The following is a 16,476-nucleotide window of genomic DNA, read 5'->3' as shown; positions in this document are numbered from 1 at the left end:
TTTTTTTGACTCTTGGTACACATGCATATGCATGCAAACCCACAAATTATTTTTTCAAAAGTAATCACATAATTAGATTTCAAATATCTTTTCAGACAAATTTATGTTTGTTACTTTATAAACTATTTTCATCATCTATTAGTTTAATGCCATCGTTTTCATCTAATTTAGGGGAGAGTCAGGAGATCAAAGAGTGAAAACATTAGAAAGTGACATCTGCTTTGGGCATTATCCTCAAAAGTACAACCAGCTGGGACATATCCAAGTCCTCAAAAGACCATGCTCTGTTCCATACAGGCAGGCTCTTTAGGATTATGGGGCAGTGCTAGTGGCTCATATCAACTCTATTAATATGAAGTGAGTTTCTTGGTTGGGGGAACTGTTTTGTAGAAGGAAATGAGGGTTATAATGTACTCAAAGAGTCAATGAAAAGAGTTTATGGCAAAGGCATCAGGTGTCGAAGGTGGGTAGGGAAACCAAATCCAAATTCAGAATAATTATCTATTCCCAAAAGGACAAACTGCTCTACCCTCTATGATGAAAAGAGGCTAAAATGATCAACTTGTCAGCTGAAATCTGTCATTTCCCACCCAGTCTTATGCTCTGACTACTTTGGGCTCTTCGTGGTTCCCCACATGTATCACAGTATTTCACATCTCTTAGTGTTTGTGCATACTCTCTTCTCTGCCTGGAATACCTTTCCATTGCTTCTCCACATGGGTAACTGCTTATGTAGGTTTTTTTTTTTTTTTTTGACTTTCATGCTTAGCAGAGCAGAAACACAGTGAATGTTCATTGAATTAAATGGAAGATGATCTTACCAAAAGAGAATACAGTGAGAATAAAACCTGATGAAAAACCTTAGAGAATACTTAAATTTAGGCCATATGATATATAATTCTCTATCCAAGGTCTAAATATATATATGATGATATATTATATATTATTACATATAATCAATATATAATTATATATAATATATATCATTAAATTATATATAACATATATAATAATAAAATAGATTATATCAATTATATATATTATGTTATATATAATATATAATACATGTAGTATACTATTATATATCATTATAAACTATATATCTCCAATACTGTAACTATACTTGGCTATATATATGATGTAAAGTCAAAGAGGAGAGGGTCTCAGGAAGGAGAGTTGATTGACTATCAGATATTGCAGATAAGTTGGGGGACCTAATTAGATCTCATTCTCCAGGCTCCTCATTGGACTTTATTCTCAGACTGACTCTCTCCATATGGTGATCACTTCCAATTCAATGTTTATATCCTCCTGTTTAAGAATTCCAGTGGAAAAGAAACAGCATCTGTTTCCCAATAACTTCTTCAAGAGACCTACATCTAACGCTCACTGACTCTGATGAACCAGTCACTGGGCAGGGGGACATGATGCTTTGCTGGGCCAATCCTAATTCAAGTGGCCAACCCAGAGCTATTGGGATGGGGTCAGCCCATCTGAATATCTTCAGTGGATTTTCCCTAAAGAAAGTACAGGTGGGCCAGGTGTGGTGGCTCATGCCTGTAATCCTAGTACTTTGGGAGGCTGAGTGGGGAAGATCATTTGAGCCTAGGAATTCAAGACCAACCCAGACAACATAGGAAAACCCCATCTCTACAAAAATAATAATAATAATAATAATAATAATAAAGAAATTAGTCAGGCATGGTGGTACAAATCTGTGGTTCTAGCTCTTTGGGAGGCTGAAGTGGGAGGATCACTTGGGCCTGGGAGTTTGAGGCTTCAGTGAGCCATGAAGGTGCTACTGCACTCCAGCCTGGGTGACAGAACAAGAACCTGTCTCAAAAAATTTTTTTAAAATAAATTTAAAGAAAAGAAAGTTCAGGTGGTGTCACTAGAAAAAGGTGAATGAGTGTTAGGCAAAAACAATAGAAATCCACCCTAGCAGTATTTGAAGTAGCATAATTCTCAGCGTAGTTAATAAAATACTCTACCAACATGTAGTTCATAAGAGGAACTACAGAAAGGAAAATTATTTTTAAAAATTCTGTACACGTTTGAATCTGTCTCCCTCCTTCTGTGTGGAATGGCAAAATTTGTGGATGGTGGAGAGCAGTCAGTGCCTTTGGAGTGACTGGAGAAGACCTGTGTGAATGCTTACCTAGAGTTCTGTTTTTGAGGCAACAAATTCCGGACATGTGTGTGTATATGTATGTGTGTGTATATGTTTTACATACTACCCCTTAAAATTGGCTACAATATACATTTCAAAGTAATATAAATTAAATTCGCTATTTTTTCATTCATTAGTTACATTTTTATTTAAGCTTGAAATACTGGTTAGAAGAGGGTACAACAAAACCATATTTGTATCTATCTTATTATCGCCCATATCTGGCTATATCCATGATGCATTACTTCAAATAATAAAATCTGGCCAGAGCACTTCCTATTAGTAAATCCATTTCCTCATATCAGCATTACAAAGGTATTCTACTATCAATGTAATATGGATTTTAGAGTAGTAAGGGACTACAATTCTGCACTGATCATCCAGCGAGACTGGTCATTTTACAAATGAATAAACTGAAGGCCAGAGAACTGAGTAACTTGCCCAAGATATGTCGATGTCAGAGCCAGGTCTAGAGCAGGAAGACTGGGACTAGAATTGTGCTTTTGTTATTATATCCCAATGCTCAATGCTCTCAGACCCTAATGGAAACATCCATAAACATTTACATACATGTTGCATTTGGATATATGTGGCCCAGTCAAGACTTCTGGTCTTTATTTGAGTCTGTCTCAAAATTTGAAGGATGAGATACTTAGTACACAGGAACTCATCTTAAATCATCCTCCTCCTCTTCTACTGTTTAGCCTGAAATTCCTAGGAGCTTCTCAGTCTTTTATTCAAGATCTATCTCTCTGTCTCTCTCTCTCGTTCTTTCTCTCTCTGATCCTGAACATTCACCATCCATTATCCTACTCTCCCACTTATCTGTTTATTCCATGCTACCTTTACATGACACATTCTCATGCCACTCACAACTATCTATGGATTATTGTTCTTTCTTCTGCTTTGACTTTTTTATTTTTTAAAGATAATCCATGTAGATGTTGTGCCTGTTTTCCTCTAAGAGCAAGGATAGGTACAGAAAATGCCAGGAGATGCTAGAAGGGCAGTGTGAGGGAAAGCATACACCTATGGAGGTGTACAGTAATTTATACCGAAAAGCCTATCCTTATATTTCAAATCTGGGCTTGCTCTGTCAATAAGCAGAACTGCAGCTCACCCTTGCTCAGGACATCTTTGTTCTCATAAGAAATGATTGTGTGGATTTGCCACCAGTCAAGAAGGAATGCTCCATTTAAACAGGTTTTGGCTCCACCATTAGGTTGCCTTTGGTTCCTATATCAAGCTCTTCTCCAATCTGCAGTTGCTAAAGTGGCAGAGTTGTTTTGCTTGAAGCTGGAGGCATATCTCATGCCAGCTTTTGAGGGGGGATAAAACAGTTTAGTAGACTCTCCGTAAAAAGTAGCTGAATATCCTGCAGGCCCTTAGGTCTTCATGGACTTTTGTAACATGACAAGCACACTCCTCCTTCCTTACCCTACAGGTTGTACAATGAACTTAACTATCAATAAATATTCAAAACTCCAGTGCATACCCAGTGTGGTTCCAGGTGTGGCTAAGGTAATGGTTTCTGTCCTGTTCTGGTTGACTTCTCTTCTTGTATTGAACTGGCTTATTGATTTTTTTTTCTGTATCCCACACTGTTCAGGTTCTCTATAGTCTGTGTGTTACAGATCACCTCTTCATACCAGAGCTGTTATTGTCAGTTCCCGAGCATGGGCAGCCTTTCCATCAGTATCTGCTTCTTTATCAGCTGTATTTCTCCCCGACAACATGTTCAGCAAAATGCCTGCTGTAGCTGCTTGTTTTCCTAGGAGTGGGGTTTTTATACCTGTGCAGTGTTTGCTGCTCGCTACCTTGTCTCCCTGTAATCTGTACCCTCTCTGCTCCAGGGCAGTGCTGTGGGAAGCACTTTGCAACCCATTCTCCATTTCTGAAAGAAAGGAATAGGTAGAATTAGACCAAAACAAATTCCTCCACTGTACGGAATGTTTGGAGTTTATGATGCTTTGTGGAGTCTCAGGGTTTTATTGTTTAACCATTTCATACCCATTTAAAAAGTAGATGATAGTTATGGCAAACGTGGAATATGCATGCATTTTCCTAGTTCAAGTTTATCAAAATAAATGTCCTTTTTGTATTACAGGATGATGACATGATTTTTCTCTTTTGATCTACTAATAAATTTTCTACCATCTAATTAACCTTGCATTTCTGAAATTAATTTACTAGGCCATTCTCTAACATTTAAGAATATTTAAAGTAATTAAGCATATCTTTTGTTTAGGAGTTTTCAGTCAGTTCTTTTAAGGGCGATTGTTCTGAAGTTTGTGCTTTCTTTGTTAGATGGATGCTGACTTCATATAAAGAATAGAGACAGTTTCTTTCTTTATCTATGTTCTGGACCAGTTTATATAGCATAGAAACAATTTGTTCCTGGAAAGTTTGAAATAATTCATCTGTAAAACCATCTGGGTCCTGCACATTTTTGAGGAGTAGTTCTGTGACAACTTTATTTTTTCCATGAAAATTGATTTATTTAGGTTTTCTACCTCTTCAAGGGCCAATTTTGGTAATTTATATTTTCTTAGACTACTGTTCATTTCTTTAAGATTTTATTAATATGGAGTTGTGCAAAGTATTTTCTTGGAGTTCTTTTAATAGTCTCTTGGTTCCCTTTTCATTTCTAAGCTTGTGTATAGGCCACTTCTGACAGCATAATTGGTTCTTGTACAATAGTTAGAAGTCAAGTCATGCTTAGGCTAATTCTTTTTATCCTATTTATGCAATCTTACAAATTAGAGTTCTGGTTCTGTTCATACTATAAAAATACCAATGTTAATCACAGAAGCAAATGCAAGGAAAATACAAAATATACTTGTTAACTAGAAGCAAATATTTATAAATACATAAAACAAATATTTAGAATAAAATATAGATTTCAAATATTTAAAATACTCCATTTGAAAGATTTTTTTCTGTGGAATTACACTAGGTAAGCTTTTTCAAAGTAAATTTAGAATGTTTGGATAGAGGGTTTTTTTTTTTTTTTTTAAACTTTTTTTCTTTTGCTTGAAAATACCTTGAGGCACACAGAGGTCCTCTTCATTAATCCAATGAAGATCTGCCTTGAAAATTTCCATTGCATAAAGTTATTGAATGGTAAATTCTGGAGGATGGGTTTATTTTCATGATAGTTCTATATGGCTCATCATAGGATGACTAGGTAGAGGTGAATCTAGAGACAGAGGCAGGGAGCGGAGAACAATGTGTCATGCATATTATGTACCATATATAGAATTTGGGGACAGATCTTGTAGATAGTGGGAGGCTATTGAAGAGTTTGAACCATTTGTGTATTAGGTTGGTGCAAAAGGAATCGTGGGTTTGCAATTACTTTTCATTGCAAGAAGCACAATTACTTTTGCACCAACCCATTTTGCACTTTATAAATACAACTCTGACAGCAATGTGAGGCATAGATTAGAAGGAAGAAAACATGAAGGCAGGGATACCAGCTATAACAGAAGGGAAATAAGTTAGAGGTCAGAAGGGTCAGATCCAAGTAATATTTAAAAGGCATGAGGGCAAGACTTAAGAGACCAGTTGAACGTGAGGAGTAAGGTGAGAAGAAACATTCAGATTGGTTTACAGATCACCCATCGCCTGAATAATTGAATGAATTATGGTAACAATTCAATTACTCAAGGTAATTCAGACAGGCCCCTCCATTTTAGGATTATTTTCTCAAATTTTTTTAAATCTAAAACTGCTACTCCCCCTCCCTAGTGGGTTTCAACTGGAGTACAGAGTAATGCCTAGTGCCTGCACTTGCATTCTCAGCTGAGAGACTCTTACCCCAGTGACCTCTTATGCCTTCCCAGCCATCTTCTCTGTATACTGAGCTTGTCAGATGGTTACCAACAAAGCATTACCAGATGACTCGCTTTTCCATTTCTTTGAGTACTCTGTAGACTCCCAGTGAAAATTTATAATGTTGGTGAATGCAATCCTCAGTTGTCCTGGGCAATTTAAAGAATTAAAATTATTGTGTATGTACTCCTTAGAAAATCACTTTCTGATTTAGAATTTCTTCACATACCAATCTGTACTCAAAAACTATTTTCACAGTCTTGATGAAAGCAGGTGAAATTCTGGATAAAACACTTTGAGGAAGGAGATGCTTTACTGTTTTTTCCATAATCCCTCTCTCATCACCAATCCCAATATACTTCCAGCCTTTTTTCCCCTTTGTCTTAGTCTGTTTTTTGCTGCTACAATAGAATACCTAAGACTGGGTAATTTATAATGAAGATAAATTTATTGACTGACAGCTCTGGAGGCTGAGAAGTACAATATCAAGGTGCTAGCATCTGGTGAGGGCCTTCTTGCTGTGTCATCTCATGGTGGAAGGAGGAAGGGCCAAGAGAGGACCGAAGTTATCCTGTGATAATGGCACCAATCCCATCCATAAGGGTAGAGTCCTCATGGCCTAATCACTTCTTAAGGGTCCCACCTCTTAATACTGTTACAATGGCAATTAAATTTCAACATGAGTTTTGGAGGGGACAAAATTCAAACAACAGAACCCCTGCATGCTTTTGTTCATGCTACTGTCTTTGTTGGGAAATCCTAGAAATTGTACCTTTTTTTTTTAAGCTCAGTTCAATATGCCAACTCCTTTAAAAAGCTGGTCCTAGTGGCAATCTTGTCTTATTTTATGCTCCCATAGATTTTTACTCGTGATACTTTTAAACCCTCTTCTTGTGGATTATTTGTACACACGGATTATGTCCTTGGCTTGATAGTGAGGTCCTTGTTAGTCTTTATTTCTCCTACAACATTTAGCATAGTGCCTTTCACATAATAAATCATCAAAACAAATTTGTTGAGTTAAATTTCTAACTGAAAAGGAATGATAAAATATTATAACAAGGTTTATATGTTATATATTATGATAAGCTTTAGGTATTTTAAACTGATGAGAGGCCTTGACTTGAGACTCGGGGTGTGTGTTCGTGTATATGTATGTGTGTGTGTGCACATGTATATTTCATGCAATATATATTGATATATCATTTCCTTCAGCATTTCTATAAATTATTGTTCTCACTATTTGGACTTAACTTTGTGTATAAATTTGCAAAGATCTGAAGGGCCTACCTGGGAAAACCAAGGAATTTGAGTGATGGCAAGTTATGACACACATCTAGTGTTTAATTTGGATAGTAACTGGAAGTTTATACTAATTATTCAGGTCTGATTACAAATTAACAAACCCTAATAGCAGCTAAATGTGAAAATTTGAACATCAAAAGTGATAGCAAATATTATAAGAAAGAGCAAGAAAGAAATTTCAATACTTTACTATAGTTCCTACTTTAATTTGAAAAATATATTAGCATTTTGCTATCTCAAAATATTTGCTAGATATATGGAATAGTGTCTATTTTGGAAGTGAGATAAACCTCATAAAGTAGTTATTTAGAACATGTACACATTTATGAATTATATCTCACTAACAATATAATATACATCTTCCATTCAAATATATTAACATCAATTATTTGATATTTGAGAATTTTTTTTTCAGTTGCAGCATTCCAACTAACATAACCATCTCTTTCCATAAACAGGGATCTGTGCTAGTTTTACACTAATTCCTAAGATGATTAATTGATATATTGGATGTAATGCTTTAAAAAATCTGAACCTTGTTTGGTGCTTGAAGTAACAAGCCCTAAGCCATGGGTTAATCAAGAAAACTATACATTGGTCTTCATTAACATATCAAGAATCAGCCCACCAATAACAGAATCACTAAACATGTACATTTACTGTGGAAAATTCAATTACACTTAACTTAGCTTGAAAATATCAGTGTCTTAATAATCTCTTGTTTGATATAGACTAGAACTTTTCCTGTGGAGACAGCATAGTTCTTTTGCAGATTTTCTTTGATTAACCACATTTAAGAGCAGATACCATTATCCACACTTGACAAAATATCTAGAAAATGAAGTAATTCAGCCAACGTCACACTGCCAGAGAGAGACCTAAATCAGCTCTAGACATCTTGGCTGCAATTAACACTCTCCTGAATCCAGAAATAAGTAGGAAAACATGTATTTCTATGCTTGGACAGTTCCAAGTTGTTGTAAGGTCCCAGATGATGCTGTCACCAACCTCTGCTTCCCTCCTAATGCTAATGAAGGGTGAAAAGTGATGGAGGAGACACCTGACAGGAGTTTTCCTGGAAAAGGATAGAGATGAGAACCTGAGACACGACTATGTGTCCAACTCTTGTGAGCTGTGGATTGGCAACAAACATTCTATATCATGATTTAAATTTGCGATAACGTGGTCATTCGTGAGTGTAGAATGAGTCACAAAGCACCCAAGGGCAATACGTGTCCCTTTGAATGTGCTGGAGGACAACAGTTGCCATGGATGTGTTCTGGGGACCCCCTGGTGCTGGTTAATGATAAAACAAGAGGTAGGAGAAGTTTGAAGGTAAGGTGAAGTTGGTAGAGTTGTCCTAGGCTCTTGGTATCTTGGTATAATCCTTCCTCAGATTTAATTTTGGTGCCTGGTTGATACTTTTATCTTACATAGAGGGTGCCAGAAAATGGGGAAAAGAAAAGGAAAGAAAAGAAAAAATAAAAGAAGAACATGGAATAGAAGTTTTGGTTGGTATTAGATCTGGATTAGAAAATAAAAGGCACATCTCCTGACATTTCTCTATCATATGGCACTGGAAGTGAAACCTATTTGTCACCGAGGACTAGATGCTCTTTAGAAATCATTCTTAGTTGTATCGTTATTTTATTGCACTTAAGTAAAGAGCTTTTGAAAATTATAGAAGAACAAAATTTATTCCCCACATGCCTTATTTTCATTAATTGCCCTCTGTGAATGCATAGAAGTGTGGCTGTTTTTTTCAAACAGATAACTTAAGGCAAATAAAGTATTACAAGGTCTTATTGACAGCAACAGGTAAAAGAGCAAGATGTCCTCTATTTAGATATAAAAACAGCAAAGCCCAAAGAGAACGTGAACTTACTGATTCAACGTGTTTTCAGAAGATGAAGGTCTGTTAGAGTCCTGAAGAAAACAAGGCTGAGAAAAGTTTGCCCATAAATCAGCAATTACTGGTGGTTAGTCAATATTACAGGTTTGATAAAGTGCCAGAGCCCACTAATGATATGAGAACATTAAGTCTTTGGTCACAAAGTCACAGCAAGTCCTTGCTCAGATTTACTTTGGAGCTGTCTGGACTTGGAGCTGTTGCTATGAATAATAAATCTGATGTTTTTCTTATGCCCTCATTTCTGTGGCATTGTGCTGCACTCACACTTGGTGAAAACTAAGTTGGGCCGAAATGCAACAGCAGCTGCAGACGTGACACTACTGGTTTAGAATTTTTACATATAGAAAGTGAAACTGATCAAGCTCATGTATTCTTGGTACATGCCAAAATTCTGTCTCCCAAATTCTGCTGATATTGGTTACTGGGTTGCTCAATTACTTTCAAGAAGGGCCAGGTATTTAGTCTTCTGAAATGAAAGGGATGCCCACTTGTGCCATCACCTCCTAGGTTTTTTATCTTGCACTTGCCTTTACAGTAAAATGAAAATAGAATATGGAATACCTCTCCCCATTCCCAAGGAAATTCAAAAACTGTCTAAAGGAGTCAACACAGATTTTTAACAAGATTCTATCTATTTGCTTGGCTTGTGTCTCCAGCTAAAGTTAAGGCATTGCTTTGTAATTTTAGTACCTGTTCATGGTCAGTCTTCATAGTTCAGATAAAATATTCTGCAAGTGAAATGGTCTACAACTTTCTACTCAGGTGTAGTTCTGGATTCGGTGACATCTGTATCACCTGGGAGCTTGTTATTAATTTAGAACTCAGGCCCCACCCAGAATCAGAACCTGCATTTTAACATGATCTCCAGAAGATTCATAAACACATTAAAGTTTGAGAAGTATTGGCCTGTACAACTTTCCTACTTTTACTGCAAATGGTATTTGTCAGGCATTTTATGTAAAAGAATGCCTGCTTAGGTACGTGTCTGAGGCAGTTGGAGGCACAAATTGGAATAGAATATCCTACCAAACACAATTTATATGTAAGACCTAACTTGTAGTTTAAGTAAACATAAATTCTTATTAGTGATTGAATAAAATACTAATACTGTTATTACCAAAAAATGGCCTCTCCTGCCATCAAAATGCTACCTTCAAAGAAAGCAGCTCAAAACTCTACACTTCTGAGTTTCAAATACTTGTGTTAGTCCCCTAAAGGATTTTTTTTTTTTAGTAATTGCATTAGGATTCCCTTCTAGCTGCACTAATGGCTACGGAAGAGTATTCATTTTTAGGGAAATAGAACATAAAAATATGAAATTAGTTCAAGACCTCTCATCCTATAAAATGGTCCAACACTATATGAATAGCAATCTACTTAGTAAATAGTAAATAAAGTGCTTGGTTCCATAATGGATTGACCACACCGACCATCATTAAATCTTGTCTGATCTAGCTCCAATTTGTTTATACTGCCCTGGCAGCCACAGGCAATCTCAGAGGGCAAGAGGCCAGGAGCCAGGAGGAAGGAAAAATGCTGCCTGCAGCCCTTCCTGGATTATCATCCTCTTGTACTCCTAGTGGCTTGCTTTGTGAGTCATCTGTTTTGAAGGAAAGACCCCTACTCTAAAGCAATCAAATCTCTCACCATTAAAGGCTGAAATTATAAGCAAGAAAAAAATAGTAAGAGAATGATGTAAAAATAGTAAGGAGCTTTATCCTTGGTCACTTTATTATTATCATTATTACACTTGAAGTTCTGGGGTACATGTGCATAAAGTGCAGGTTTGTTGCATAGGTATACACATGCCATGGTGGTTTGCTGCACCCATCAACCCGTCATCTGTATTAGCTATTTCTCCTAACGCTATCCCCTGCCAACCCCACCACCCCCTGACAGGCCCCAGTGTGTGATCTTCCCCTCCCTGTGTCCAGGTGTTCTCATTGTTCGACTCCCACTTATGGGTGAGAACATGTGGTGTTTGGTTTCCTGTTTCTGTGTTAGCTTGCTGAGAATCATGGTTTCCAGTTTCATCCATCTCCCTGCAAAGGACATGAACTCATCTTTTTATGGCTACATAGTATTCCATGGTGTATATGTGCCACATTTTCTTTATCCAGTCTATCATTGATGGACATTTGGGTTGGTTCCAAGTCTTTGCTATTGTGAATAGTGCTGCAATAAATATACATGTGCATGTGTCTTTATAGTAGAATGATTTATAATCCTTTGGTTATGTACTCAGTAATGGGATTGCTGGGTCAAATGGTATTTCTGGTTCTATATCCTTGAGGAATCGCCACACTGTCTTCTACAATGTTTGAGCTAATTTACACTCCTACCAACAGTGTAAAAGTGTTCCTACTTCTCCACATCCTCTCCAGCATCTGTTGTTTCCTGACTTTTTAATGATTGCCATTCTAACTGGCCTGAGATGGCATCTCGTTGTGGTTTTGATTTGCATTTCTCTAATGCTTGGTCACGTTTTTGATCAGCACATTAAAGAGGCAAAGGCATTTTCACCTCAAAATTCTAGAGACCTTCTACCAACGTATAACCAAAAGAAAAAAAGGGAAAGCATATTTTAAAAATCATTTTCTTTATTTCTTTTTAAATGACTCTGAAACGGAGGAATTTTTCCCAAGAAGGCACTGAAGAATCTGGCCAAGAAACCCCTTAACAGTTATAGTATCACAAAGGATGATATTTAAAGATGCACTTTAAATTTCTATAGATTAGCATGTCACTGTATGAACAGACCACAGGCACCTGCCTAATACAGATACACAGAAGCTCTTTCGAAAGCATCTCCACTTAAAAAAGGAAAAAGTAGGGAGGAAAGGAATTGTAGCCTCAGTTGAGCTTACCCAAGGCCCTGGCCGTAAGCTTCATTTTCCTAGCTGTTGGTAGGTGTAAAGTTACCTCAGGAAGAGGGCTCTTTGGTCCTTTGTCTCTAGGTAGTATTTCTCCTGCATTACTCCTGACAACTGACAATCTTGATTAATGCTAAGTTTTTGAGTATATAACCCAGGCTACAGAAAAAGGGACAAATCAAATCAAAACAGCACAAACAGAACAAATTGCTGAGGCTTTTGTTTTTCAAATATATTTCAAAATATTGCTTGTAGGCCTGTGTGAATTCAGTTTTAAGTTTTATGATATCATTTTAAAGAACCTTGTAATTGATATTCACTTATTAAGGATATTAGAAATTGTTCAGTGGAAGCTGCAAGTTAAGAGACCTACATTCAAGTCTTCACTTTGCAAGCAACTTGTCACAAATCTTTGGGTAAGTCATCCAGTCTTTCTAGGCTTTTCTTTCTTCTGGTGACAATTAAAAGGGTTAGACTAGAATGAACTTGAAGGTTCTATTCTGACATTTTGTGTTGGAAAGGCTCAATTCCTGATCTTCCACGTGTTTTAATAAATATTAATAAAATTCACATATTTGCATACTACCTTGTAGCTCACAAAGTACTTTCATATATATGATCTCTTTTCAATCTCTCTAGTACCTGTGAGTTAGGAACGTTTCATAAAAGCGAGAAAATTCAGAGAAGTTGCAACTTATCTAGGATCACAGAACTACTAAAATGGCAGAGCTGGATAGCAGGTCTTCCTACTTCCAAGTTCAATTTTTCCTTCTATTATATTCAGCTACTTCAAGGTTATGCTAATATGGGAGCATATTTAGTTAAGTTTATTGAAGTGTAAAGAAATATGATATCATAAGAAAAACCCAAATTTTTGAATTTAAAGTCACAGAACTAGATTTCATTGACAGCTCTGTCACTCTGATTTGGAGAATTCATTTTGTCTCTCTAAGCCTCAGTTTCCTCATCTATTAAAAAAAAAAGCGTTTGGACTCCATGGATTTGGGCTTCTTATTTAAAATTCTAGTTTTTGGGCCGGGTGTGGTGGCTCACCCCTGTAATCCCGGCACTTTGGGAGGCCCAGGCAGGCAGATTACTTGAGGCTAGGAGTTTGAGACCTGCCTGGCCAACACGGTAAAATCCCATCACTACTGAAAATACAAAAATCAGTGAAGTGTGGTAGTGCACAGCTGTAATCCCAGCTACTTGGGAGCCTGAGGCATGAGAATCACTTGAACCCAGTAGGCAGAGGCTGCAGTGAGCTGAGATTGTGCCACTGCACTCCAGCCTGGGAGACAGAGCGAGACTCTGTCTCAAAAATAAATAAATAGGTTTTGTGCAGTGGCTCATGCCTGTAATCCCAGTACTTTGAGAGGCAGAGGTGAGTAGATCACTTGAGGTCAGGAGTTTGAGACCAGCCTGGCCAACATGGTGAAACCCTGTCTCTACTAAAAATACAAATAATTAGCTGGGTGTGGTGGTGCATGCCTGTAATCCCAGCTACTCGGGAGGCTGAGACAGCAGAACCTGGGAGGTGGAGGTTGCAGCAAGCCGAGATCATGCCATTGCACTCCAGCCTGGGTGACAGAGTGAGCCTTCATCTCAAAAAGTAAACAAATAAATAAATCAGTAAATAAAATAAAATTATGGTTTTCTTTTTAGTAACTGTGACTGCTTCTAGATTAATATTGTGGCAGATTAATATTAATTGAAACCTTTTTATGGACTATAAGAGGTTAAAGAAAAAACTAGACTCCAAAATTAGTCCTACTGGCTACTGTTCATGCTCTTTGGCCACTGGGATATTAAAAATCTTGAACTAATATGATTGACTGAACTCTGCTTTCCGACAAACTAGTTAACCTAAGATTTCACAGAGGGACAAATTATTTCAGCTGAGTTATGTAGAAAATGTATGGAGTTGCATTTTCTGAGAGATCTTGACTTGAGAGAAGAACTTTCTTAGAAACCAATGATAGAAAACCAAAGGGAACTTATTGTGAAGACATTTTTGGCCCTCTGCAATGTTCTGATTCTCTACCCTCTGACATTGTCAAGCATACTTACAGTCCTGAAAGTTAATAATTGGTAGACATTTTATTTTAAGATAAAGAAAAATTACTTGAAAATAGCCAAGGGTATGATGGTGAGTGTTTCAAGAGTTAGGGACAAAGAAGAGTTTTGAACCTGCTGCTTTTTTGCCCGCCTCCCCATCTGAGTAGAACATTGCAACTTTTGAAGCTCACATAGAATAGATCATAACCAGCTTGCTGAGTTGGTGACTTTATGCACAATTAAGCCTTGTTGGGACTTTCTTTATTTGTAATAGTGCTGTTATAGCGTGGGAAGCTATTCATTTCCAAACAACATTCCATTTAATAACTAGGCATTAGTTCACCCATTAAATCAGGGCCATCACTAACTGATAAGCATCGCCTTTTTTTTTGTTTTTTTTTTTTGTTTTTTGTTTTTTGTTTTTTTTTTAGCCTCACTTGGTTCTCCTGCCCAGCAAACAAAGCATGACAACAACATGGCCCTTGAGATGTGAAGGTTGGAGGAAGGGTAGATTGAGCAATGATGACCAAAATTCCATCTAGTCACAGAAATCTAACATTCTCCTAGGCTTTTCCTTTCTTTACATAAGAACTTTTTATTTCTAAGCAGCAGTTAAAGTGCCATTACAAACAAAGGTGAACAAAAAAACTAAATAAATAATAGCACCAAATTCCACATCTCTTAAACATTGAAGAGATGAAAATGTATGGAGGGAAATGCAACAGGTATGCACCCAAAAGATAAGAACAAGAATGTTAAGAACAGCATTGCTTACAATAATCAAAACTAAAAACAGCTCAATGTTTATCAAGAGTAGAACAGATAAATAAATTATGGTATATTTATATAATAGAAACTCAAGAAACTATCATTACACTTGACAACATGAATAACCCTTACAAAATTAATGTTGTGAGAAAGAAGCCAGACTCAGAAGAGTGTGTAATGTATGATCCCATCTACCTAAAGGTCAAAACTTAGGAAAATTAATCTCTGGTGTTAGAATTCAGGACAATGGTTACCTTTGGGCAGGAGTAAGAGGAAGAGATTTAAGAGAGAATCTGGGAGGTTTCTGAGTACTGGTAATTATTTTTTTTATCTGAATGGTGAATACAAGGGTGTGTACACTCATCTTTTGTGTTATCTTCTGAATGTACTTTATACTTAAATAAAAACTTTAGAAGTTATCTAGGATTAAGAAACCACTGTTAGACTGAATTTGAGCACTGAGTTGATGCCTATCAACTCAGTGAAGTCTCACCAGCAACGATAAACAGATCAGTCTTATTTACTTATTATATTTATTTTTAATCCAGTTTTAATTTTATAATAGGTTTAGATTTACAGAAAAGTTCCAGTGAATAGACTGACATTTACAAAAGAGTTGTAATGATAATACAGAGCTCCCATATATCACTCATCTAGTTTCCCTTTATTGTTAAAAGCTCATGTTACAATAGTATGTTTATTATAACTAAGAAACCAGTATTGGTGTATTATTATTAAATGAATTCTACTCTTCACTCTAATTTCACTAGTTTTTCTACTAACCTTCATTTTCTGTTCCAGGATCTCATTCAAAATTAGATTTTTTGAAAAGATAAGCAAAATCAACAAACTTTTAGCCAGACTAAGAAAAAATGAGAAATGACCCAAATAAATAAAATCAGAGATAAAATAGGAGACATTACAACTGATACCAGAGGAATATAAAAATCAGAAGAAACTATTAGGAACAATGCTATGCCAACAAATTTGGTAACCCAGACAAAAGGGAAACATTTCTGGACACATACAACCTACCAATACTGAATTATGAAGCTATAGAAAATGTGAACAGATCAGTAACAAGTGGCGGATTGAACTAGTATAAAAGGTCTCCTATTAAAGAAAAGCCCAGGACGTGTTGACTTTACTTCTATCAAACATTTAAATAACAAATTCTAATTCTTCTGAAACTCTTCCAAAAAATTGAAGAGGAGGAAATACTGCCAAGGTCCTTCTATGGGGCAGGCATTGCCCTGATAGCAAAATCAGGCAAGGACACAATAAAAATGAAAGCTTATAGGCCAGTACCCCTGATGAATATAAATGCAAAAATCTTCAACAAAAGAGATCACTAACCATGGTCAAGTAGGATTCATAGCAGACATGCAAGAATGATTCAACATAAAGCAAATTAATAAATGTGATACAACACTTTAAGAGAATGAAGGACAAAAACCACATTGATCATTTCAATGCAGGAAAAGCATTTGACACAATCCATTATTTTTCTCTGAAAAAAAGCTCAGTGAATTAGGTATAAAAGGAATGTACTTCAATAC

Source organism: Theropithecus gelada, chromosome 4, assembly GCF_003255815.1.
Source record: "Theropithecus gelada isolate Dixy chromosome 4, Tgel_1.0, whole genome shotgun sequence".
In the NCBI taxonomy this organism is placed as follows: domain Eukaryota; kingdom Metazoa; phylum Chordata; class Mammalia; order Primates; family Cercopithecidae; genus Theropithecus; species Theropithecus gelada.
This window is presented reverse-complemented; position numbering follows the sequence as displayed.